At 45.9% G+C, this 25,964-nt stretch overlaps 1 protein-coding gene across 3 annotated transcripts in view; it reads left to right on the top strand.

The window, feature by feature from the left end:
- Positions 1-25,964, top strand: part of GUCY1A2 (guanylate cyclase 1 soluble subunit alpha 2) — a 237,455-nt gene that overhangs the window by 149,270 nt on the left and 62,221 nt on the right. The gene's annotated exons all lie outside the window — the stretch shown is intronic.

Below are 25,964 nucleotides of genomic sequence, written 5' to 3'. Positions count from 1 at the left end.
ACTAATAGAATAGTCTCAAACTAGCTATACAATTTACACATTTGAGTCCTGTGTTTGGGCTCTCCACGTCTTTATCAGCAGCATGCAGCTGTGAGGTGGGGGGCAATCCAGATCAAGATTGTGCTGCTGCTGTTGGTGGTGGGGAGAATTAAACTGTTCCACAGAATTTTCCTGGCACAACTCACTCCTTACACAGCTCCTATTTGCACTATCACTACAGGATTGGATTGTTTCCTGGGCAAAACTACACAGATTTGGGCAGTTCTCCAGTTGCAGTGTTCTACCCGTAGTTGCTGTCGAGGTATCTGTTGTCACAACTGCAGTTATAGGAACATAGGAAGCTGCCATATACCCAGTGAGACCATGGGCCCATCTAGCTCAGTATTGTCTACACAGACTGGCAGCGGCTTCTCCAAGATTACAGGCAGGAGACTCTCTCAGCCCTATCTGGAGATGCCAGGAAGGGAACTTGCAACCTTCTGCATGCAAACATGGAGATGCTCTTCCCAGAACTGTTTCCTCCCCTAAAGGGAATATCTTGCTGTGCTCACACATTTAGTCTCCCATTCAAATGCAAACCAGGGCAGACCCTGCTTAGCAAAGGGGACAATTCATGTTTTCTCCCACAAGACCACCTCTCCTCCCACAAGGTCATATGCTACCCAGGTAGAAGTTAAATGAGAGTGCACCAGATAGTCCTACCACCTGGTCCAAATTGGCAGTCAAACACTGATGCTCTCCTTAGCCATGCCCTCTGTTCTCTCCAGGTTGAGCATTTCTCTGAAGAGGGCAGTACTAACCCAGGGACACTTCCTCCATGTGATTTAGAGCCATGAGCATAGGAAGCTGCCTTATATACCAAGTCAGACCATTGGTCCACCCAGCTCAATATTGTCTACACCAGAGATTCTCAACGTTGGGTCCCCAGATGTTATTAGACTTCAGCTCCCATAATCCCCAACCAGAGGCCACTGGGGCTGGGGATTATGGGAGTTGAAGTCCAAGAACATCTGGGGACCCAGCGTTGAGAACCCCTGGTCAACACTGATCAGCAACGTTTCTCCAGACCACTAGAGAGTGGTATTTCCCAGCCACTACCTGGAGATGCCAGAGACTGAACCTGCAGAGATTGATTCTGCATGCAGACAGAGCAGATCCTCTCCCACTAAGCTGCTTCCCCGCCCTGTTCAGGACCTTGTTCATATATGGTGGTGGCTAGCTAGCATGCTCCCATTCCCCTCTACCCAGACTCGGCATACCCAAATTCTGAAGGCCTAAAGCAGGCTCCAGTCTTTTATGGCAACTGGCACAATTTCACAGCTTCTGCTTATATACATGCCACCACAGCATCGGTCTCTGCCTGGAAGTTCGAGCTGCTTCTAGGATGCTATTTGCAGCCATCTTTTGCCGAGCTTCCTGTTTAAAAAATGGGGGGGGGGCGGGTAGCCTAGCAGAGTCCTCTCTCAAGTGCTGTTGATATTGAAAGGTGGAGCAACCTGATTGTGTTTTATGAAAGAAAGAGGGCATGGGGAAAAATAAACACAGTCCTGTCTACATCTGGAAGCAAAGACATTTATTTACTCAGGGCCAGAGATGCCATTAAATCACAGCGCTGTGTGGGAGAAGGTGCTGAGATGTACAGTCCCTGTGGAAGCACAGTTTGACGCCTTGGCTTTAGGGCTTCATCATTCCTGAGTAATTACAGCAGGTGCTTGCTGTAGGGCACCGTTTACATTTGACTGCAGCTATTCCGTGGGTTCATCCCCTAGTCCTGCAGTGATGTTTAAAGGTCTGGAATCCAGTGATGTGGCAAGGGCAGAAGGGCTCCATGTTGAACAAATGAACACTCCCCCCACCAAAAAAAAGTTGTTGTGGATTTTCCTCTTCTTCTTCTTTGTGATATCATAGGCAGTGCCAAAATGTTTTACATTCTCTTTGGAGGCAGCGGCCAGTGCCGCTGCCAATACAAAGCCCTCCCAGCCCCACCTCAAAGCCTCCCCATTAATGCCCCCCACTCACACAGCATTGCCTATGTGGCACCTTGCCTCTCGTGCTCCCTCCCTCCCTCCCTTCCCCCTCCTGCCGCCATTTCCTGCCTGGCTCACGTTGCAATAAAGGTCCGCAGGGGCTTGTCCCTCTCTCAAGTGAGCAAGAGAGAAGAGAGGCCATCTGGCTTCTTTCCAGTGGACAGGCCATGTGGGAAGTGGTAGGGGCACTTGGACCTTGATGCAGACATGTTGTGTGGTTGATGTGCTGCATAATCAGGCATCATGTCCCCCCATCATTTCCCATCTGGCTTGGACACCAGGAAGAGACTCGATGGCCTCAATCCTCCCTTGTTCTCTCAAGAGAGGAATGAGCGCATTCAGATGCTTACTGCCATGCAAGATGGCTGGGAAATGGTGGCAGGAAGGTGAGGGCAGGTGGGCAACAGACGGGTTAGGGGTCCTCAGCAGCCTTCGGGGTGACCTAGGCTGGTTCATGCTTTCGGAACATGCCAGAGTTGCCAGAAACTTTCTCCACTTGACTCCTCCCCTTCACTGCCTCCAGATGTATCTGTTACATTGGTTACACCACACCATCCTCCATAGATGCTAATGGCACATTAAATGCCATGGTGGTGAAATAACGTGGAATGTGTCTGGATTTATGTGCAGGGCATGTTGACAGAGACCACTTCAGGAGCCCTGTTTACAAATTATGTTTAACACTTGAACACTCGTACAATGAGTGTACAGTATGCACAGGTACAGATCTGAATGCAGGTACATTGATTCACAGGTGTTGCTGAATGCCAGCACAGCAGCACTCTTCACATTCATATAATGCACTTGAGGGGCCCATATCCCAGTTCACTTTTGAGATGAACACAGGCACAGAGGCTGTTCTCACGCTCAGCCTAAACTGGGCTTCGGATGCCCAGCCCGGTTTAGGCTGTGCATGAGAACCTCCAGGATCAGGCCCGATCCCAGTAGGCCAGCACTACTTAAACCCACGGTGGGACCTGCCTCCTAAATGAGGTTAAGGGAGCAAATGCTCCTGTAGCCCCATTTTTTTAAAATCATGTGCAGTGTTGACTGCTTTCAGTCAACGCTGCAACAACCTGTCGCTGGGGGCATCCCCACAATGCACCGTGCATTCACATGGTGCATTGTGGGAGTTCTGGGGGCTGGGATGACGCCTCCCAACCCCTGCACTTCTGCACTGCTGGGGGAAACAGTGGACCATCTGGGTGCACAGTATCACGTGCCCTGACCCTCTCAGACCGGCAGCCAGATCATCTGTGGGGAAGACAGTCATGAGAAAGGGCTCACAGTCATTCACACAAAAATATGTATGAGTGTACAGACGACTGTACATTCCTACAACATAATGTCCTGGTTCACCCAGTCATTTGAACCTAGGTTTAATGTGTGTTACCAACATTAGCATGATTGTGTGAACCAACACTAAAGCAGGAATCTGTTTAACCTTGGGCCATAAACCACATTGACATGGGTTCACGCAATCACACTTATGTTGGTAAGCCACCTTAAACCTAGATTAGAATGATTGTGTGAACCAGGCCAATGTCTGGGCTGATATCTTTCCCAGTCCTCTGATTCTATGAAAAGACCATTTCTATGGCTCAAGTACATAACCCTGCCGCCTTTCACAATCTTCTGGAGAGGTCTGGTTACGGTTGCCACCAGCCCGTTTGGTGGTGACCCAGGAAGGGGCTTTCTCTGTGGCTGCCCCAGGCCTTTGGAATATGCTCCCTGCTGAAATAAGAGCATCTCCTTCTCTGTTTTCAGGAAGACCCTCAAGACTCCTGTTCTTGCAAGCTTTTAATTAGAATTAATTTTAATAATTTTATGTATTTTAATCTGTGATTTTTAATATTAAAATTTGCACACCACCTAGAAATGTACATATCAGGCAGTATAAAAATATGATAAATAAATAAAACAAAGAAATAAAGTAATGAACAAGCAGCTTGTGCCTCCCATGGGCCATATTTTCCTCACTGAATTTCCTCCTTACAGTGTAAGCAAGGGCAAACATTCATTTCAGTGCCTTTTGTTTTAACTTGCACTGTCTCAATGGCAAGCGTCCTGGATCCTGCTTTATTATGCAGTCTGCATCCCAATCAAGACGAAGCTTTGCCAGTGTGGTTGCCTTTGCTTCATGTATTCTGATCATATTGTCAATTTGCAATGACAAAGCTGTGAAACGAGGAAGAGTCTAATAGTATTTGTCATGAATTTGGGTTGACAGAAAATGGTAGTGTTTCACGCTATCACCAACTTATTTCTTTTTATCACAAGCCCCTGCCTTTCAAGTTTGTTGGATACGTGTAGAGGTAATTCACACAATCAAAAACTGCGGTTGTTCACATGCGCAGCCTAACCCAGGCTAGCCCAAGATAGGCTGTGCATGAGAACTACAAGGATCAGACCCGATCCCGGCGGGCCAGTGCCGCCTAGCCCAGCTTTTTAGCCCAGCTGCCAGCCAAGGTTAAGGGAGCAAGCGGTTCCCTTAACCCAGGCTTGCTGCTTGTGTGTGAGCCAGCCACATACATCCAATGATTGTGTGCCAGCCCAGCCGCACAATGCATCATGTGAGTCATGCAGTGCATTGTGGGATTCCTGGAGGCCGGGACACATCATCCCGGCTCCAGAGCTGTGTGCTGTGCCACCACGCAGCGTTGCTTGTCTGGGAGAACGGTCCATGCTCCAAAAAGAACTCGCTCATCTGGGGGGAAGGTGAGTTTACCCAGCCTTCCCACCACCACCACCACCCCGCCCATCTGGTCTTGTGAACTACCACACTGTGTTCTACTCAGGTTTGGGAACTGAGGGTGCTCCCAGTTTTCGGTTGTCTGGAAGCAAGGTAAGAGGAAAACCTGGGTAGAAGTGGTTGTGTGGAAGCAAAGTAGGAGGAAAGGCTACCCCAGGTTTTCCTCCTACCTTGCTTCCACACAGTCACTTCTACCCGGGTTTCTCTCTTACCTTGCTTCCACACAACCGAAAATTGAGAGCACATACAGCTTATTTATTTATTTTTCTCTCTATGTAAACCACTTTGGAAACATTTGTTGAAAAGCAGTATATAAATATTTGTTGTTGTTGTGTCTCTAGTATGTTCCTATGTCTATAAGGTCTCATTCCTAATGCTTTCCAATGGGAGAGTTTACCCACATTTTCCCAGGCATTAATGACATTTTCCCAAAGTTTGCATTCTTTTGGTAGTCTAGGTGAGAAACTACCTGCGAAAACAGAATGTTTCTTTCTTTCATGATTTTTTGTGGGAGTTTCATGTGAGTTTGCCCGCAGCTTTGAATTACGGATGTATAGTAGAGGGCTTGAAGTTTGCAAGCTGGCTTCCAGGCAGTGTCTGTGACTGTAGTGTTCGTGTAGCTCAGTTCTCTGTTGTTCCAAATGGGAGACCTTTCTGTGTTTTCCAAAAGATGTAATGAATTTCCCTGGAGTTTTGGATTTTTGTGGTGTTCTGGGTGAGGTCTTCAACCTACCTGCAAAAATGGCATGTTTCAATCTTTTGTGCTTTGATCTGGGAGTTTCATAGCAATCAGTGAGTCAGTCAGTGAGTAAGTGAGGCCCAAGCGGCTTTATATTATAGATGATAAAAGCAGGAGTGACACAAATGGGATTATAGAGTGTCAGGGCTGAGCCATGGGTAACTTTCTCAAAGTGGTCCAAAATCAGAACCATAAGAGACCAACAGGATATTTTGAATGGAGGGGGATAGGGATGTGGCTGTAGCTCAGTGGAAGAGCATCTGGTTTGCATGCAAAGGTCCCAGGTTCAATCCTTGGCATCTCTGGATAGAGCTAAGAAAAATTCCTGCCTGAAGCCCTGGAGAGCCACTGCAAGTCAATGCAGACAATACTGAGCTAGATGGACCAATGGTCTGACTCAGTAGATGACAGCTTCCTATGTTCCTGTGAGGGGCACGAGAGATGACTAGAGTCAGAGTCAAAGCAAGGTATCAGAAACTGGGTGTGCTGACAGGATCATGCAGCAAGCTGTAGGTCAGGGCAGATCATGAACAGAGCTAAGTGGACAAACCCAGAAACCAGGGCTCATGATAAGTCTGAGTTCAAAAACAGAGATCCAAAACAGGTCCAAGCTGGGTAGAAAAACCGGAAACCAGGGATGAAGTAGCAAACTGGAGGTCAGAAACAGTGTTTCCCAGGTGTTGACTACAACTCGCATAATCCCCAGTAAAGGCTGGGGATTCTAGGAGTTGTAATCAATAACACCTGGGAATCCCTGTTAGGGGGGGACACTGATCAGGAATGGAATTCAGGGCCAAGCAAAATAGATCAGAGGCCAAGGTTCAAGTGGTAAGCCAGAGATCAGAGGAGGTCAGAGAAGTCAAGTAGTCACCAACCAAGGATGAGAGAAAATAAGAAAATGACATGTGGAGAGAAATGGACATGTAGTGTTCCAGACAAAGGAAATCCAAACAAGAGCCTAGCAGGCAAAAATGTGAATAATGATCACGGTACTGCCACAAAATGGAGGGTGAGGCATCTGGGTCTTTTAAGCTGCCAATTTTACCCAATTAGTGGCATTAAAGGGTGGCTGCAGAGCAATAACAAACAGGGAAGTTAGAGACAATCCACGCCGTCATCTGTCAATGTATCCACAGCCAAGTCAGTGTTTCATTCCTCTTGCTATTTTTTTTTCCAGAGAACATGCTGTGTTAACTCTAGCCTAATCTCTATATTTATTTTGTGCTTCTGGAGTATAGATGAACAAGATAGCTGATCAAAGCCTGGGAAATCAGGTCAAGATCATGTTGGCTGGAGCCCAAGTGATATTAAGTTGGTGCAGCATTATTTCGTGTTTCTTTCATGCCGGGAGGGAGAAAGGTGGTTTGTGGGGCAAACTACAAATTACATGCAATTGTTTATAATGAAGCCCCAACAGATTTTTTTTTAAATTGAAAACCGGTGCTTGAAAGCTGCAGATTAGAGCAGAAATGTGGGCAGGGGAGAGAAGGAAGCAGCAACCCTCATCATCAAAGCCCTGTTCAGACATTAGTAAACAAAGTGCTGTTCATGGTTGCAGTGCCGAAAGTGGTTAAGTCGTCTTGCCCTGGCACTGACACTCCCTCTCCTGACCTTGCCGCTCACGGTTACAGCAGTGTTTATATGAAAAGGGAAGAGCCATAACTGTGATGGCAGGTGCTTCCAAGTTTGACAGCCTGGCCCAGGTATATATTATTATTTATTCGATTTCTATACCCGCCCTTCCAAATATGGCTCCAGGCAGATTACACAGAGAAATGATAAATAAATAAGATGGATCCCTGACCCCAAAGGGCTCACAATGTAAAAAGAAACATAAGATAGACACCAGCAGCAGTCACTGGAGGTACTGTGCTTGGGGTGGATAGGGCCAGTTACTCTCCCCCTGCTCAATAAAAGACAATCGCCACGTTAAAAGGTGCCTCTTTGCCCAGTTAGCAGGGGTGCTTATATGTAATTGGCAGGCAAATATGTTAAATAGATCTATATATTTCTGAGCCAGGGAGTGCATACAAGCAAGTCTGTGTGTGAAAGTGTCTGCGTGCATGAGGAATGAGCAAAGTTATTTGCACCAGGGTATGAGAAGAGGCGTGGTGAGAACATTTTGAGGCTATTCACAAGATTGTAGAAAACCGGCTAGCCCCCACTAGCCCGATTTCCTACAATGGTGAGAACCACCGGGCTCGGCTGCGAGCCCGGTGGTTTCTGAGCGGGTAACCCGCTCAAGTAGCCCTCCCCTTAAACTGGGTTTGTGGAGCGAGCACTCTGCAAACCCGGTTTTTGGGATCATGAGTAGCCGCAGCGTGGCTCCACGCCGCAGCTACTCACGAGGACACCCCCAACAGGGAGGCTTAAAAGCAGCCTCCCGGCTAGGGGGTCTCTCCAGTATGCCCTGCGCGCTCATGCAGGGCATACTGTAGCTTCCAGGGGCCGCGCGGCCCCCGAACTCCCCAGTCCCCGCCGGCTCCGTGACGGAGCCGGCAGTTGTGTGGGTGGCCAATCCGGCCGCCCAGGCAGGGCTTCCTGATCATCTTAGCCCGCTCTCCCCGCAAACCCGGACAAAGCGGGTCTCCCTGATCATGAGACCCACCTCTTTGTTTTTCACCATGTCTTTACACTCTTTCTGCAACTAAGATGTGGGGAAGTGGGAGGAGGAGAAGGTCCGGGGGAGGGGGCAGGAGCCCATCTGCGCTCTTGTCCCAAGACCCACTCCAGCCTCGCTGTGCCCCTGGTGAGTGACTACTGAGGACTGGCTGAAGTAGGAGTTTCAAGTTGTAGATTTGTTACACAATGGGGTCATTAAGATGACCAATGAGCCTGAGGCTGGGGAGGGATGTGGGGGAAGGCAGGATACAAACTGCTTTACCCCACACGAGCTAGGGCTAACCTGGATGATGACGTGCTGCATGCCTACACATGATGTTCTGAAGGGGATCTGGAGGAGGAAGTTCTCCAGTATTGCACAATGCATTGTGCAGGTAGCAGAGAGCCTGCCCACATCAGTACAGCAGCTCCCAATATCTCTAAATATCGAGCACCCATGTCTGCTCAGTAGGTGGCACTGCATTGTTGAAAGGGAGCTGGTCTGCAAGGAACTGCTGCAAACAGTCCTGATCACACACACGATAGGGGCAGGGCAGTAACATAGGGTCTGTGTGTCTTTAACCTTGGATAAAGCTTAGGTAAAAAGTTTGGGTAGCCCTGCTCTGGAGCAGCAGGAGGAGCAGGTCCCATGATGCCACACAAGCCATACTACAGGGTTCCCCCGCTCCTACCCTGCTTTGGCTGCTCGTGAGAATGACCTTAATGAGTTTGTCGTGGGTTGCAGGCCACTATGATTCTTTTGAGTTTGTTTTTGTTATATAGGGGGGGAAGAGGTAACATTAAACGAGCCCTCAGAAGCAAATGAATAGCAAATGAATAAACAAAATATATGAACAGCTGCTTGATGTACATACATTATTCCACATGCTTCATTCAGATTGTCCATAGTATAGAATTATTTGTTTTAAAATTATTTATGTTTGTTATGCTGTGCAAGAAATCCTTAAGAAAGAAAGCATCGTGAATACCATCATGAAAATAAAATGTGTCGGACTGAGAATAAAATGTATCGGACTCACGTTGATTCAAGCCATCATCTGAAACAAAACCTACTTGTCTGTGTGAATTGCAGTCAGCCCTGGTGTGCACTTTCTATTTTCTCTTGATACAATGCTGAGTGAAACAGGAGGGAATCTGTCAGTTTATTACTGCTATTAGATTAGGCCTGGACTGAGGATAAACCTTAGAATTCTATGTCAGGCCTGAATTTTTCATTACTTCTTAAGAAATCAATTGGAATACTGCACTGGTTGTCCAGAAACAGGCTGGCTCGAAAGATACCCTTTTATTTTGTCATATATAGCATTGCACAAGGAAAGTGAAACTAAAATTGAAGATAAGATGGGCTGTAGAAAGTTCCTATAATAGCACTGCATGAGCCTGCCTGCTGACGCATGCGCTGGCATTTGCTGAACACTGCTAGTGGCTATTTTTGATCTGCTCACTGTTCTTTGGATCTAGCCCAGTAATGTTTGTGGAGAAGGTATAAGCATAGAAATATTCCAGCAGCCTTAGCTTGATTAGCTAATTGTGGCAAGAAAAGAAAAGAAATTCTCTCCCTCTCTCTCTTAACATATTCTCTCTCTAACTTTTAACATATTTTAGGATGAGTTTAAGATCAGGAGTAAACACTACATTCTTCAAATATATTTATAGACTAATAATTAATTATCAGTATCTAGCTGTCTACCATATTTACTGAAATAAAAGATGACTTTGAATGTAAGATTACCCCCTTTACAAATATAGTTTAAATACAGGTTACACCTATATGTACCCTAAAGGAAGGGGACTCTGGATTTAAGATAACCTGATAATTTCTAACATACAAAAACTTGGGGGAGGGACCCTAGTCTTGGGGGAGGGATCCAAGATTCGGCAGGGTCAGTAAACAGCCTCCAAATGAGCCTGCCGAATCTCAGCTACTTCCAAAGTCTAACCCTGTATGGCCCGGAGAATGTGATGACCATAGGCCTTGAGTCCACACATCTGAGCAGTTTAATCACAGCTGTTCAAGAACATGTGCAGCCACTCACACTCCTCCCCCTGCCCCAGACCAAAAGCCGAAACATTCTTGCTGAAAGTGATCTTGAAGATAAGGTTGCTAAGGAGTTTGCTTGTTCCTTAGCAACTTTATCTTAAAGGACACTTTCAGCAGAAATGTTTCAGCTCTTGGTCTTTACTGCAAGAGTACCAACTGTCAACTGCCCTGTGTCAACTACCCCCCCCCCCACACACAGGTACTAAGTTTATTTTTTAGGGCTATTGAAGTGTTTAGATTCTTTGGTGTCTTCATTACACACCTTCATTTCTTCTGTTCATTTTGACCCCCACTGCTTTGCAGGTGGGGGTGGGGAATTAGTGGAATCCCATGTGCCAACTACCCCCCAATGCACAAGCCACTGGGCACTCTGTTTATATATTAGGAATTTTTGAGGTGTTTAGACACTTTGGTGTGTAATGAATCCTCATTACTGTCCCAAGACATTCAAAATGAATAGAAGAAATGAAGGTGTGTAATGAATCATCATAGGGATTCATTGAGGGAAAGTTATTATACACCAAAGAATCCAAACACTTGAAAAATAGTGACCACACATTTTGCTCCATAACTCCATGAGGCCATTCACACAGTCAAAAACTGTGCTCTACCTGGGTTTGGGAGCTATGTGTGCTCCCGATTTTTGGTTGTGTGGAAACAAGGTAGGAGGAAAACCTGGATAGAAGTGATTGTGTGGAAGTAAGGTAGGAGGAAAGCTACCCAGGGTTTTCTCCTACCTTGCTGCCACACAATCACTTCTATCCAGGTTTCCCTCTAAACCTTGCTTCCACACAATTGAAAATAGGGAGCACACACAGCTCCCAAAATTGGGTAGAACATAGTTTTTGATTGTGTGAATGACCTACATGTCTACAAGGGCTAGAGCTTAGCTTTTTAAAAACATGAAGCTGAGAATCTGGGGGAATTAATAGGAGAGATACAAATCTCAAATAAATTCAAATCTAATCAGGCATGATGCCATTTGGACCCGAATCTAGCCAATGGATCACAGGGGCGATTTATTCTGTCTCCAAATCACCCAAATCAGCTAGATTTGAGTACAAATAGATTTGTACCTGAATTGATTCGCACATCCATATTCTCCATGCCCAGGACCACCAGTCTGTTTTTGGTAGGGAGAACAAAGGTTGTACTCATGGCTCTGTTGGTTGGAAAGTAGGAGTCGACCCTTATCTGCTTCCCTGCCTTGGCTGGTTGGTTGTTTGGGCTGTTCCTATCTTTTTCTCTTCTTGCTTTTTTCCCCTTTTTTTTGGGGGGGGGGTTCAGGTTAGTGTAGTTTCTGCTTGAGAATTTCAGCACCAATGAAGAGAAGTCCAGTTTTAAGACCCGAGCTGCTGAATAGTGCTGCAAGCTACTCACCATTCTTGGCCACTCCTCCAAACTACTCAACGGGATCAAAAAGATCCAGTTGCCACTCTTGGGCAAAAACAGCAATAACCTCTCTATAATTAATCACAGTAAATCTCTTACTAATGTTGTATCTTCTGTAAATATAGACTTTTTATGATATTCCTATTTGAGGAATTAACTGGATCTTTATATCTACACAGCTATGTAGAGCAGGCTTACAGGGTTTACAGTTATATATTTACAATTATATACATGGCACTCATGTGCAAATGGGTTTCCTCATTCTCTTGTGTTGCTTCCTCATTCACTGCTAACGGAGGCAATGGGGATGCTCCTTCACATAGAGATGTTCTGTGTAAGATCTGAACTGCATGACATGTGTAAGATCTGAACTACATGACAAGCAGAATCACATGGGGTATCTTCTTGGACTGAACCACTTCAGACTGCAGGAGAAAGAAATGACTGCTGTGTAGAGTCAGGGATAGACCCCCTTCTCTCTGACATGCAAACATTTTACTTGCAAGGAACATTTTATACATGAGGAACATTCAGACATGCAATTCTGCATGTTAAATGTGCCATAGTTCAGTCTAGCAAGAGCTGTACCATGCCATTTTGCTTTTCACATCAAAGCATATTAAAGAACCAAATAAGCCATTCATGCAATGATTAGGAGACCTTTCACGTATACAATCCCAAGCTGCCAATTAAGTATTAATAGCTGTTTTCTTTCTACTAGAAAGAATAGAAACTTATCTCAAGTCAAATGTTCCTTTATCTAAGAACAGATGATTGAGAGAGATGGGTGTTTGTTTGACTTTGCTTGACATGTGGAAATAAGTTCCTTAATGAAAATGATGGGATTGTAACATCCAGCCATGATTAGTGACTGATATATTATTCATCATTAGAGGTAGGAAGTGCATGTGCCCTTTTGTTTGGCTTTCATTAAGCTAATCAGATTTAAAAACATGAACTCAATTTAAACAATCATAAAAATTTCCCCAACAAGTGACTTGCTGGCCGAAATAGTTTAACACAGTGGCTTCTCATAATAAAACTGGTGATTAAATCACAGTTTATTGTTGTGATCTAAGCACTGTGTCTAGATGAAGATATGCGCGCTTCACTAGCAGAGGTCAAAGATACTCAGGTAACTGCAGATGGCAGTGAAGTATGATAGTTCAAGGGTGGGGAAAAGGTTTGAAACATTTATTTCCCCAGTGCCATTCCAAATGAAAGACAAACATGTCCTCATTCTTCAATCTGTAGAACTCACCTTGTGAAATTCCAATCTATCATCACCCAGCATCCTGTGGGGCCCGGCCCAGCATCACGTACACCTGTCCACTCCCTGCCAGACCATGTGCCCCACTCCCTGCTGTTCAGCTGGTTGCAAGTTGGCCAATTGAGCAGCGGAAGTGGGGCACACAGCAGGGGAGGGAGAAGACCAGGCATGTGAGATATCTGGCCAGACCCACAGCAGTGTTCTCTCTTTCATCTCTGTGCGGAATGAGTTTTGTTCTGGGTGGCAGTATCAAGGCAGTGGGTGCACACATGCGTTCAGAGTGGGACCTTCCCAATTCAATCTGAGTGGGATCTAAAATTAACTGAGCGGACAACAAGAAACTTGTGAGTGCGCATACATGTGCACACCTAAGAGGAAACACTGGCCCACAAGATGCTGGGCAGTGGGGGCAGAAGTTTGGCCATTTTTAAAGACACACTCTCCCACCCATACTCCTCCGCCCCTGACTGCATTTGTTGCAGTGTGTCCACAGCCCCTAAATGGCATGGTTCTCTTCTGCTTCCAACCTGGAATAGGAGCCCTGTAGAACTGTAGTCATAGGTAGGGGAGGGAAAATAGGTGCATCTTTTTTTCCTGTTTTCCTGAAACTTTTTGCTGCACTGCTAAATAATGCTGAAGGGTTCAGGTTCTGAACTGTGAGATCCCAAAAAAAACCCCAAAAAACAAAAACCCATATGCACTCTTATAGGAGTATCAGGCACACAGATAGGGTTTCTCCCAATAATGTTCAGTTGCTGAGCATTCCACTGCTGAAGAGGCAAGCGTTTTCCCATCAGGACATTAACTAGACAGTGAGGAAATTTACACAAGCAAAAACTGTGTTCTACTTGGGTTTGGGAGCTGTGTGTGTTCCCAATTTTCAATCATGTGGAAGCAAGGTAAGAGGAAAACCTGGGTAGAAGTGATTGTGTGGAAACGAGGTAGGAGGAAAAGCTACCCAGATTTTCCTCTTACCTTGCTTCCACAAAATCACTTCTACCCAGATTTTCCTCTTGCCATGCTTCCACACAGCCAAAAATTGGGAGCACACAGCTCCCAAACCTGGGTAGAACACACTTTTCACTTGTGTGAATGGCCTCAATGAGTAGCCTCTTCAGTTTGCAATGGGGGGGGGGAGTCTGCTTTCCCCCTTCACTTTCTACTACTATATAGGAAGCACCCCCCTCTTCTTATTTCTTTTCAGAGAATGGATTTTTGTTTACATAAGAAGAAGAGAGTGAGACACATCTTTTTCCAGCAGGGGTCCAGAACTCTAGTCTTCATGCGCTTTGAATTTTTGGCAATTAACTGGATCATATCTGGTGTGAAAACAAATTGATTAGTAAAGCTAGCTGTTAGGTAATCACTTAGTAATGGTGGGATTTAGCTTATGTGCACTTACAGCTGCTTTCATTTAATATGCAGATGCTTGAATGAAATATTTATGGCCCTTTTTAAAATGATGGTGATGAGAGTTTTTGCTGTGAATTTTCACTGGTGGATGAATTTTTAAAGTGCTTCACTTCACTTTAAACCCATTGGTGGGTTCTGAGGTCCGGTGCAGACACAACACTGAATCCCTGCAAATTATGGTTTGCACATCAGGGACCAGCTTTGGGAATTATTCATTTATTTTTATTTGTTTTTAAATATTTAAGCCCGCTCTTCTATCCCAAATACAATAATCGCATTAATTCAATAAAATAATATCCAGCAGCTCACATTCTGTGCAGCATTCGTAAGGTGTTAAAGAAATGTTTGTCTCTAGAAATGATGCATCAGAGCTCTGCATAGCTCAGAGCTGGCCCTAGGGTTTTTAACACTGTAGGCAAAGTTTGACTTTAGTGTCCTCTCAGCTGAGAAGTGTGGTGTCCAGGCTTTAAAACATGAGCAGCACAGGCTGCTCATATGCCAGGTCAAAAGACCAGCCCACACAGGTGACCCGGAATGATGATAGGCGACCCACATTGGTTTGGGGGTGCAGTGAGAGAGGGAAAGGACTTGAGGAGTTCAGAGCCTGCCCAATGCCCGCCCTTCCTCTATTGCCATGTTCCTCTGGGCCTCTCTCTGTCTCCCTGAGAAGCAGCTTTTAACAGTGTGCGAGGAGCTTCCCCACATGACCAACCTGGCCCAACCACAGTCGAAAACAACACAAAAGGGGGGCAGTATAGTAGAATACAGAGCAACAATGATAAAACCAGATACTGAGGCTATTCTCACGGCCAGGAGAAATCAGGCTAAGGGAGCCTAGCCCGATTTCTCCTGGTCGTCTACTGGGAGCTCCTCACGCAGCTCCCAGTAGCAAACAGCCAAAAGTACCCCTCCCCTTAAACGAGGTTAGTGGAGCGAGCGCTCTGCTAATCCCATTTGGTTGATTGTGTGCTGCTGCGGCGTGGCTCCACACCACGGCAACACACAAGGAGACAAAAGTAAAACAAGCCTCCCGGCCCCAAGGGTCTCTCCAGAATGCTCTGTGTGCTCGTGCGGGGCATCCTGGAACTTCCGGATGCTGGCTGGCCCCCGCTGCCTCTGCCGGCTCCATGATGGAGCCAGCAATCATGTGAGTGTCTGATCTGGCTGCCCAGGGGTGGCTCCCTGCACTAGCCCTAATGGTGCTTCACACCAGTCGTGTGAGGTGCCTCACTGTTATGCAAATAATGAGGCTATTCTCATGACCGCAGGAAAGCGGGCTAAGGGGGCCCAGCCTGATTTCCTGTGGTCGTGGCTTAAGTTCCCCTCCTTAAATGAGGTTAGAGTCTGCGCCACAGCAACTCATGAGTAGACCCCCAAAAAGCAGCCTCCTGGCCTCGGAGGTCTCCCCAGAACGCCCTGTGCACTTGCGCCTTCCTGGTTGCTCTTTATACAGCACTCTGTGGTTAAGAGCAAGCCGGGCTGCCAGGAGCTGCTACATACAGCCTTATTTATTTATTTATTTATTTATTTATTTATTTATTTATTTATTTATCTATAAATAAATAAATAAATAAATAAATAACAAACACACTTCTATACCACCCAAAACTCACATCTCTGGGCGGTTTACAACAAACAAACAAAAAGCTAAAACATTAGTTAAATAAATGACAACAAAAAACTTAAAGCAGTAGTTAAAACAAAATAAATGACATAGTTTAAATTTTGTTTTTTAAATTTTTTAAACAACATTTTAAAATGTTACTAAAACTGTTAAAACAATATTTAATTAAAAGCCTGGGTGAATAGGTGCGTCTTTAAAGACTTTTTAAAAGTTGTCAGAGATGGGGAGGCTCTTATTTCAGCAGGGAGCGTTTTCCTAAATTCTGGGGCAGTAGCGGAGAAGGCCTGTCCCTGAGTTGCCATCCAACTAACTGTTGGCAACTGCAGACGGACCTCTTCTGATGATCTTAATGGGCGGTGGGGTTCATAACAAAGAAGACGTTCTCTTAAATAAAGACATTCTCCATTCACAAAAATGATTGGGGCTATTGAGGTAAGATGGGGCTTTGCCCCTTTAACCTAGGTAAAATGTTAGGTACCCTGCTTTACCTCTGGAGAAGCAGGGTAGAAGCAGGTTCCGAGGCTCCATGCAATTCTTGCTATCCATGTTTTCCCGCAACTACCCTGCTGTGGCTGGTTGTGTGAACGACTTTTTTGTGATGATATACCAGCTATGAAATATGCATTGCACTGCTCCAAAGACAAATTTCAAATAACCTCTTTAATTAGTAAACGTTATTAAACTAACGTAGATTTATACACACAAAATCTAAGCTAAAGCAAAAACAAGCCGCCTTTCTTATATTATACACCATCCTCAGTGCTCAATCTAGCAAGCCAGCTGAAGGCACTTAAATATAGAAACTGAGAACTGAGAGCAGCAAACAGGTAATAGTTAACACATGATGGAGGAGAGAGCAGACCTTTTGCAGATAAGATAATGAGGACATTCACACAATCAAAAATGGTGTACTATGCAGGTTTGGGGGCTGTATGTGCTCCTAATTTTTGGTTGTGTGGAAGCAAGATAGGAGGAAAACCTGGATAGAAGTGACTGAGGCTTTACTCAGGAGCATCCAAGTCCAAGCTTAGGCAGCCTGGTCTGGACTTTGCCGCACGTGGGAACTGTCAGGATTCGCATGGATCCCGGCAGTGCTGCAACGCCAAACCCAGCACTGAAGCCCAGCTCTTAGCTGAGGTTAAATGTGCCCTTAATCCAGCTCCCAGGATCGTGTATTGCTGACCCACAGACAGGTGCCTAGGGTGCCTATGCCCTGGGGGATCCCCCTAGAGCACTACACTTGGCACGTGGTACACTGTGGGATACAGAGACAGGGATAATAAGTCGTGGCTTCAGAGTGACCTGCTCTGCACAGAGCAGCATTGACTGTTTAGGAGTGTGCGCCGCACTCTCACCAGTCTAAGAATGCTCATCGGTGGGGGGGGGAGGCAAAGTTTTCAAAGACTTCCCCCACACCTGCCCTGTAGATTGTGAGAACAGCCTCGTTGTGTGGAAGCAAGGTAGGGACATTGTGTGGAACCTGGGTAGTTTTTCCTCCTGCCTTGCTTCTACACAATTACCTCTACTCAGATCTTCCACTTACCTTGCTTCCACACAAGTGAAAATAAGGAATACACACATCTTCCAAACCTGGGTAGAACACAGTGAGGAGATTCTTACGATTGGCAAAAAGCGGGCTAAGGGAGCCTAGCCCGCTTTTTGCCAATCATGTGCTGCAATTAGAGCTACACGGCTCCTGGCAGCAAACCTCCTAAAGTACCCCTACCCTTAGCCAAGCTTAACAGAGTGAGTGCTCCATTAACCTTGTCTTTTTGATCGTGAGTTGTCGCGCTGCGGCAACACATGGGAAGACCCCCACCAGGAGGCTGAAACAAGCCTCCCGGCCCTGGGGGTCTCTCCAAGATGCCCCCCGCACTCATGTGGGGCATCCTGGAACTTCTGGGGGCCGTATGGCCCCTAATCCTCACAGCCCCCGCCGGCTCCGCTGCAGGAATAATCGTCTGCGGGGAGAGCGGACTAAGCCCACTCTCCCCACAAACCCCATTCAGGTGAGTCTCACTGATCATGAGACTCGCCTCAGTTTTTGATTGTGTGAATCACCTCATTATCTGTGATGAAAAAAGGTCACCAACTCTTTGAACCCTCTTTTTAGAATTACAAACCGAAATTGCTATATCTCAGCCATTTTGCAACAGATTTGCACCGAATTTGGAGGAGAAGTGTCCCTTGTCCCCCAGTTCATGTGTGCACAATTTCAGAGGGATTGGTTGCATATGCTTGATTTTATAAGCAATAAAATATTCAGCACTTATAATGGCAGAATGTTGAAAACACTCCTCATCTTAACTATACTGGCATGACTTTGCTACAATAATCTGTTTGCTCAGTTTTGTTTTAGCTTACTGTGAATCATTTTAATATCTTTTAATATATTTTATGCATTAAAGAAGTCATTTGAAGTTTGACCTTATTATGTCTTGTTTTCATATGCTGAGTTTTTAAAAAAATGTCCTGAATGGTTCCTGGGATTCAGGCACCTAGTGCAAGTGGTGACTATCATGTCTTATCAAAATTGTTATAATGCAATGAAACTTCGCTCTCTTTTTGCTGAGATTGCTTTATTATCTGTTGTTTGATCATAAATATAAATAAAGTAAAAAAGTTAAGTTATCTTTATTAGATTATTGCACATCTCTTTATACCAACATCCGTAGCTCCTTTCAGGATCACTTGTGGAAGATGCTAGGGAGCACCTCTCAGATCACATGAGAGATTCTGAATGGCACCATTCGGATTGTGTAGAGTAGCCACTTCGGGCAGTGAGATGGCTTGGGCTGGCTTGGGCGTTTCTGCAATTATGAAAGAAATGGTGAAGAGTTTAAAAATGCAATGAGAACTCATATAGATCTGTAAACCTTCATAAGCCAAGCTTGACCAATTAGTGCTGGCAACCCTTCATTTCAAATATGAATATGTTTAATCATTTGCTTGCTTATGCTATGCATATTTAAATGTGGAAGAATGTTTTGTTATGATTCATTCTTTCAGATGGCAAAGGGGAAAAAAATGAAGCATTTCCTCTCCCAGTCCAATGGGATTATTTTATTAATCAGGGCTTTGCATTGCGTCCTTTGCATCCTATTAACATTTCCAGTCTCCTGTGGGTTGCTCTCCCCCCGCCCTGTGGTTTCTGTGAAACTAAACAGTATGCTCACTTCATTGGAAATAAAGCATGTTAATGGAGAAGAGCTGGTCTTGTGGTAGCAAGCATGAATTGTCCCCTTTGCTAAGCAGGTTCTGAGAATCCGGACTTGAGTGCCCTTCCAGCCATTATTCCTTGCGGGGAGGGAGGACTCCCTTTTGTGTTGATGGAAGTTTCCCCCCTGCCCAGGGAATATAGCAGCCATGCGGGGTGAGCAATCTAAATTGGGACCATGGCAGGAAGCCAAGAGATAAGCTCCCCATGCCATGATCTGAACTGGATTGGGGCCTTTGTGCCTCCACTTTAGCATAAAAGAGTATGCAAGCATCTATGTGTATTGTGTGTGACATATAGTTTCACCCTTAGGCTTAGTCACAATGGCTGACATCCAAAGCAGACTTCTAGAAGCACTCCAGGAAGATGTGCTAATTCAAGGGAGAACTTCCTCATTACTGCTCCAACTGTGCAATCTTGGGCGCATAGCAGAGTTAATTTTGACCATTCGTTCTTGCTCCGGCACTAGCCTGTGTGTCCCCAGGGGCTGTGCAACCTTCGGGGACCCATTTTCAGGTGACGTAGGGAACTTCCAGAACCAGAGTGAATTGTCAACATTTGCTTCCCCATGCTGAACAGCTGAAGCTGCATGGTCTCAGCACAACTAAGAAAGCTCTCCCTCACATGGGCATATCTTCCTGGCATGCTACTAGAAGTCTGCACTGGATAAGCCTGTTCACCTTAAAGCAGGTCCAATGGTGCCCATCACACCATCAACATCAAGGTGGGGGGCTTTGAATCCTGGTTTGCATGGTTGTGTGAATGCACACAAATCCCTCCAACCCAGGTTCCTCAAAACAGGGTAGCTCAACTTTTGTACCCTGCTCCTTACCAAGGTAGGAGAAGAGGAGACCTCTCCTACCTTGCTTTTTTGGTTGTGTAGCTCCATTTACCTTTTCTAGCAGCTACTAGAAACTAGCAGGCCTGGAAACAATCGAGAATTATAACTACAGAGCAGTGTTCCCTCTAACAGGGATTCCCAGATGTTGTTGACTACATCTAAAGCCATTGCAACTGGGGATTCTGGGAGTTATAGTCAACAACATCTGGGAATCCCTGTTAGATGAAACACTACTACAGGGGCTGCTGCCCATGAATGTGCCACTCTGCAAAGCACACTCTATGATCCTATGCTTGCAGCTGCTTCAGCAGGGCTGGTCCCACCTCCTTCCCTTTAATGAGACGTCAGTCTAATGTCAGTGGAAAACCTGCTGGGAAGGTTCCAGATATCAGCAATGGAGCCTTACTTGGCTAACTGCTGGGTTTGTTGATCCAACAGAGGTTCTGATCATCTGTTGCTACTAGGATATGAGCTTTTTACTCCTCCAACCCACCTACCCCCATATGATCGTGTGAAATACCCTAATGAAGGCTAGATGGATTAGGGGGTTGTGCCAAAGAGGGGTGTGAGAGGAAATATAAAAACTCTCACAGAGCAGAGTATGCTCTGGTGGTAAAGATGTTCAGCCCAAGAGATTATCTGGAGACATTAGGTTGAGTTCATAAATGAATGAATGAATGAATGAATAAATAAATAAATAAATATTTAGAAACTAAACACCACATACTAAGAGAGAGCTATTGAACAACATACACAAACAGGCACTAGCCTTCAACAACAATGGAACAATTCGAACTTATTAACTAACTAAGACAGACCTATCATCTCATGACCTATCATGCCTCTAATGGCCAGAAGAGGTTACTGCAGTGCTAAGAGCAATCCTTCACTTCTAACAAAAACATCACAGAAAAGATTGTATGAGCCAAAGGGTAGGAATTAATTTGTGTGTTTTAGTTATATAGAATCAGCATTTACATAATGAGGTCATTCACACAATTGAAAACCCTTTTTTATCCAGGTTTGGTTGCTGTGTGTGCTCCCAATTTGTGCTCCCAATTTTTGGTTGTGTGGAAGTAAGGTAAGAGGAAAACCTGGATAGAAGTGATTGTGTGGAAGCAAGGTAGGAGGAAAAGCTACCCAGGTTTACCTCCTACTTTGCTTTCACGCAATTACTTCTACCCAGGTTTTCCTCCTGCCTTTCTTCCACACAGCCAAAAACTGAGGGCACACACAGCTCCCACACCTAGGTAGAACTCAGTTTTGGTTGTGTGGATGACCTCAGTTAGTGTGAACATATGAAAGAATCTTACTTGACACGTTGGGAGATCCACTGGAGACTAGTGGCTTTGGAATTCTACAGATGTATAGCATTTTTAAAGTTTTCTGTTTGAGAGAACTCTGAAGTAAATTAGGTGGCCTGGTTCTGAAGGGTGCTGGAAACTCACCAGCTTTCACAGAGCAGCTCAGCCATGAGAAACTGCCACTTTGAAGTGTTGTCTCTTTGTCCATGTTATTCTCTTGTACTGACACCATGAGACCTGCAGCAAAATCCCCTGGTGCTTGAAGAAATGTCACATACCCACGGGCCCCGTTCCCTGCACTATTTTATTTTTCTTTGAAACAGCTATGAATAATCATAGACAATTTTCTACATCTCATGGTACATACAGAACCACTGGGATACCCCCCTCCCCACTTTCTCCCTTCTGAGAGCTTGTGGAATATTCTGTAATATTGATTAACGTGTTTTTAAGGTCCCATGCCACTGGAGAGGAAATTTGGTAGAGTGGAAAGTATTAGAGGGGTGTGTGTGTGTGTGTGTGTGTGTGTGTGTGTGTGTGTGTGTGTAAGAGAGAGAGAGATTTTATATTTTCTCTCTCAAATCCGGCTTTATAAAATACAGTAAGTTTTGGCTTTCTCCCCTTCATGCCTGGTTAGTAATCTGAAATTATCTGTTAACACCCAGTTGAAAATAGTATTGCCCAATATAGGGGCACTTCTCACGATCAGCAAAAATCGGGCTAGCAGAGGCTAGCCTGATTTTTGGTGACCGTAAGAACCACCGGGCTCACAGCCGAGCCCGGTGGTTCTTGAACGGCAAACTCGCTCAAGAACCCCTGGTAAAAAGCAGGTTTGCGGAGTGAGCACTCCAGCAAACCTGCTTTTTACCATTGTGAGTAGCCGCGGCGCGACGTTGCACCATGCCTACTCACGAGTAGACCCCCGGCTGGGAGGCGAAAAGCCGCCTCCCGGCTCGGGGGTCTCCCCAGTATGCCCTGTGCACTTGCGCAGGGCATACTGGGGCTTGTGGGGGCCACGTGGCCCCTGCTCCCCCCACCCCCCGCTGGCTCCCTGCCCGCTCACAGGTTAAAACCAGGTCTCACTGATTGTGAGACCTGGTCCATAGTCTTTCTTTAACCAACAATTGTATGCAATCAAAGACAGTGCACGGGGATATAAACTTGAAGAGTATTAGTAAGGAAGGCTTTAATCTAAAACACACCTTAAGCTCAGTTGAATACCTTGGGATTTCATTGATTGGTTGATGGATTAAGTGCTGTCAAGTCGGTGTCATCTCTTAGCGACCACATAAATAGATTCTCTCCAGGACGATCTGTCTTCAACTTGGCCTTTAAGTCTCTCAGTGGTGCATTCTTTGCTGTTGTAATCAAGTCCATCCACCTTGCTGCTGGTCGTCCTCTTCTTCTCTTCTTCTCTTTCCTTCAACTTTGGGACTTACTAATGAGTAAATAATATGCATAAGATTATGTTGTGAGTAACGTATTATAAAAGCAAGTACTCTGCTGTGTATACCAAAGCAGGGAAAGAAATAAAGAAACCAAAAGTCACCCAACCATACTCTTGAGATTTTGAACACAGAAGTCACTGAGGTCACACAATCAAAAACTGTAAAAGCTGGGAAGCTGGCTTCCACACAGTCACTTCTACCAAGGTTTTCCTTGTACCTTGCTTCCACACAACCAAAATTTGGGAGCACACACAGTTCCCAAACTCAGGTAGAGCACAGTTTTTGATTGTGTGAATGACCTCAATGAGCCGGGTCTCACGATCTCTGAGACCCGGTTTGGGGCAGTGAGCCAGGAGAGCAGGCTAAGTCCGCTCTCCCCACTCACGAGCGAAGAGGGAGCCCTGGGCAGCCAGATTGGCCACCCACACGACTGCCGGCTCCGTGACGGAGCCGGTGGGGGCTGGGCTGAGCGGGGGCAGCGTGGCCCCCCAAGCCCCAGTATGCCCTGCGCGAGTGCACAGGGCATACTGGAGATACCCCCGGAAATGGGAGGCGGCTTTTCGCCTCCCCTCTGGAGGTCTACTCGTGAGTAGCGACCACTCACAATACTAGCGATAGTAGCGCCGCGGCTACTAACGATACTAAAAACCAGGTTTGCGGAGCGCTCGCTCAGCAAACCTGGTTTTTGACCAGGGGTTCTCGAGCGGGTTACCCACTCTAGAACCACCAGGCTCGCAGACGAGCCCGGTGGTTCTTATGATTAACAAAAATTGGGCTAGGCTCTCCTAGCCTGATTTTTGTTAATTGTGAGAATAGCCCCAATGTCTTCTTTCTGCTTACAGTAGCAAACTGTAATAAGGGTTTATTGCTGAACGCTTTAGTTGGAAACTAAACAGAGTTATGTGCAGAGCGGATTTTATTTGGTCACCAAATTTATCCCAATTTGTTTAGATACTTATTTGGTTTCAGCCATGTGGTCCCTCAGCTGATCATGGATTCTGTCAAAATTAATTAGCTAAGAAATGTCTTACTAAAGGAAATCCAAATCAAGATGCACTGAGCATTGCTGTATGACCTGCTGAGGGAGTGTCCAGATAGCATCCCATGGTGCATCCTGAACTTATGATCCACAGAAATGTAAGAGGATAGTCAGTGCAATTCTCACGATTGCAAAAAATCGAGCTAGCCTCCACAAGCCCGATTTTCTGTAATCGTGAGAACCACCAGGCTCGGCTGCGGGCCCAGTGGTTCTAGAGCGGGTAACTCGCTCAAGCACCCCTCCCCTAAAACCAGGTTTGCAGAGCGAGCATTCCGCCAACCTGGTTTTCAAGATCGTGAGTAGCTGCGGTGCGGCTCTGCGCCCCACCTACTCACGAGGAGACCCCCTGAGGGGAGGTGAAAAGCTGCCTCCCAGTTCCGGGGTTCTCCCTAGTATGCCCTGCGCGCTCGCTCAGGGCATACTGGAGCTTCTGGGTGCTGTGTGGCCTCTAAGCTCCCCAGCCCCCTCTGGCTCCATCACAGAGCCAGAAATCATGTGGGCAACTGATCCTGCCACCCAGGGCTCCCGCTTGCTCGTGTGCGGGGAGAGCGGGCTTAGCCCACTCTCCCCGCTCAGCTTTGCAGACCGGGTCTCACTGATCGTGAGACCCAGCTCAGTATATGCACCACTACGGAGCTCTGTAGGGAATTGTGGGGATACTAGCCCAGCATGTTTCTTTGCATCAGTGAACCAGATGATAATTTCTGAGGCTCTACACACAATCCATCTGTAGAACCTTATCGGGTTCTGCGGGGAGAGCAGACTTAGTCACAGGGGCGGTGGGGATCAGGGGCTGCCCAGCCCCCGAAAGTCCCAGGATGTCCTTTGTGAGTGCGTAGGCCATCCTGGGGAGACCCCCGAGGCCAGGAGGCTGGTTGTAGGGGGTCTATTCATGTGTCACTGCACTGCGGAGCCCTGCCATGGTGGCACACGATCAGTAAAATGCGGTTAGCAGAGCACTCGCTCCGCTAGCCTCATTTTAGGGGAGGGGTTCCTAGGCCGCCTAGCCGCCATTGAACCACCGGGCTCGCCAGCAGTCCCGGTGGTCCCCACGATGGGGAGAAACTGGGTTGGGCTCCCTTAGCCTAGTTTCTCTCCATTGTGAGAATCAGCTCCCTGTCTCCTAAAAAGATTTTGGACCAAGTTTGGTTGCTTGTCTGAGCTCTGCATGCATCCTGCCCCCATAGTCCACATGCCTTAGGGTAGGGGATCCCAACCTGGGTCCCCAGATGTTGTTGGACTACATCTCTACTCATCCCCAGCCACAATGGTGATCTAGAGATCTAAAGCTGAGAACCCTTGCCCTAGAGTCTGTGGATTATGGGATGACCCCAGGTTACACAGCTGGTTGTGGTGACTGCAGAGACAGCTCTCATTCTCAGAGATGAAAGTTTGGGGTGGTGTACAAATCTGATAGATAAATAAATAAATTAATAAATTAAATGAACAATCTAGTTCAGTTTTAGGCATCTCATAGCACTTAATCTTCAGTTTATAAAATTGCATATTTCTGCACGAGACAGTAACGTTGGCTGACATAACGAGGAAAACTACTCAAAATAGTCCTAGTGGCTGTCATTATAAGGACCATTACTCAGAGTAGTCCCACTGAAATTAAGCAGGCAAGTTAGACATTCTTTTAATTTCAGTGGGGCTACTTTGAATAGTTTCCCTCAACAGGTCAGCCATTGAAGTTATAATCAATACCTGGTAAACAGCATTTCTTGTATTCTGTCTGCGCTCCCAAAGTACACACAATTACATCCACTGATTGAGTTCATATTAATGAATAAAAGTAGGAAGTTGGGAGATCCTGTGCTTAATCCAAATACACAAAGGGATTTATTTGTTCTACTACCATGCAATGTATTATGTGCATGAATATATGTGCACACTCACATTTTGAGCTGAACTCCTCACCAATGTAAAGGAGGGGAGCAAGCACCCAAGGCTCTCTGAATTTGTGGCTAGTAACCCACATACTGTGCATCGAAATGCAAGAGGTAGAACACCTCCCGTGCCAGTGTGCATGTGTAACCATACAGAACACAGTTGCGTGATGCAATGCCCATAAAGTTCACATAACTTTAAGATGGAGTGGAACTGCTGTGTTCTGCAACAGCGCAGGTGCAAGTTTGCACACACATACAGCAGTTCAGGTGATGCTCTATCACCCAGTATGTGGGTGATTGATCTTACTTTAAATTAACATTGTACTGAATTCTTTTATTAGCT

The sequence above is a fragment of the Hemicordylus capensis genome, chromosome 3 (genome assembly GCF_027244095.1).
Source record: "Hemicordylus capensis ecotype Gifberg chromosome 3, rHemCap1.1.pri, whole genome shotgun sequence".
Lineage (NCBI taxonomy): Eukaryota > Metazoa > Chordata > Lepidosauria > Squamata > Cordylidae > Hemicordylus > Hemicordylus capensis.
Note: the sequence above shows the minus strand (reverse complement) of the source record. Positions and strands in the feature narration are given on the sequence as shown.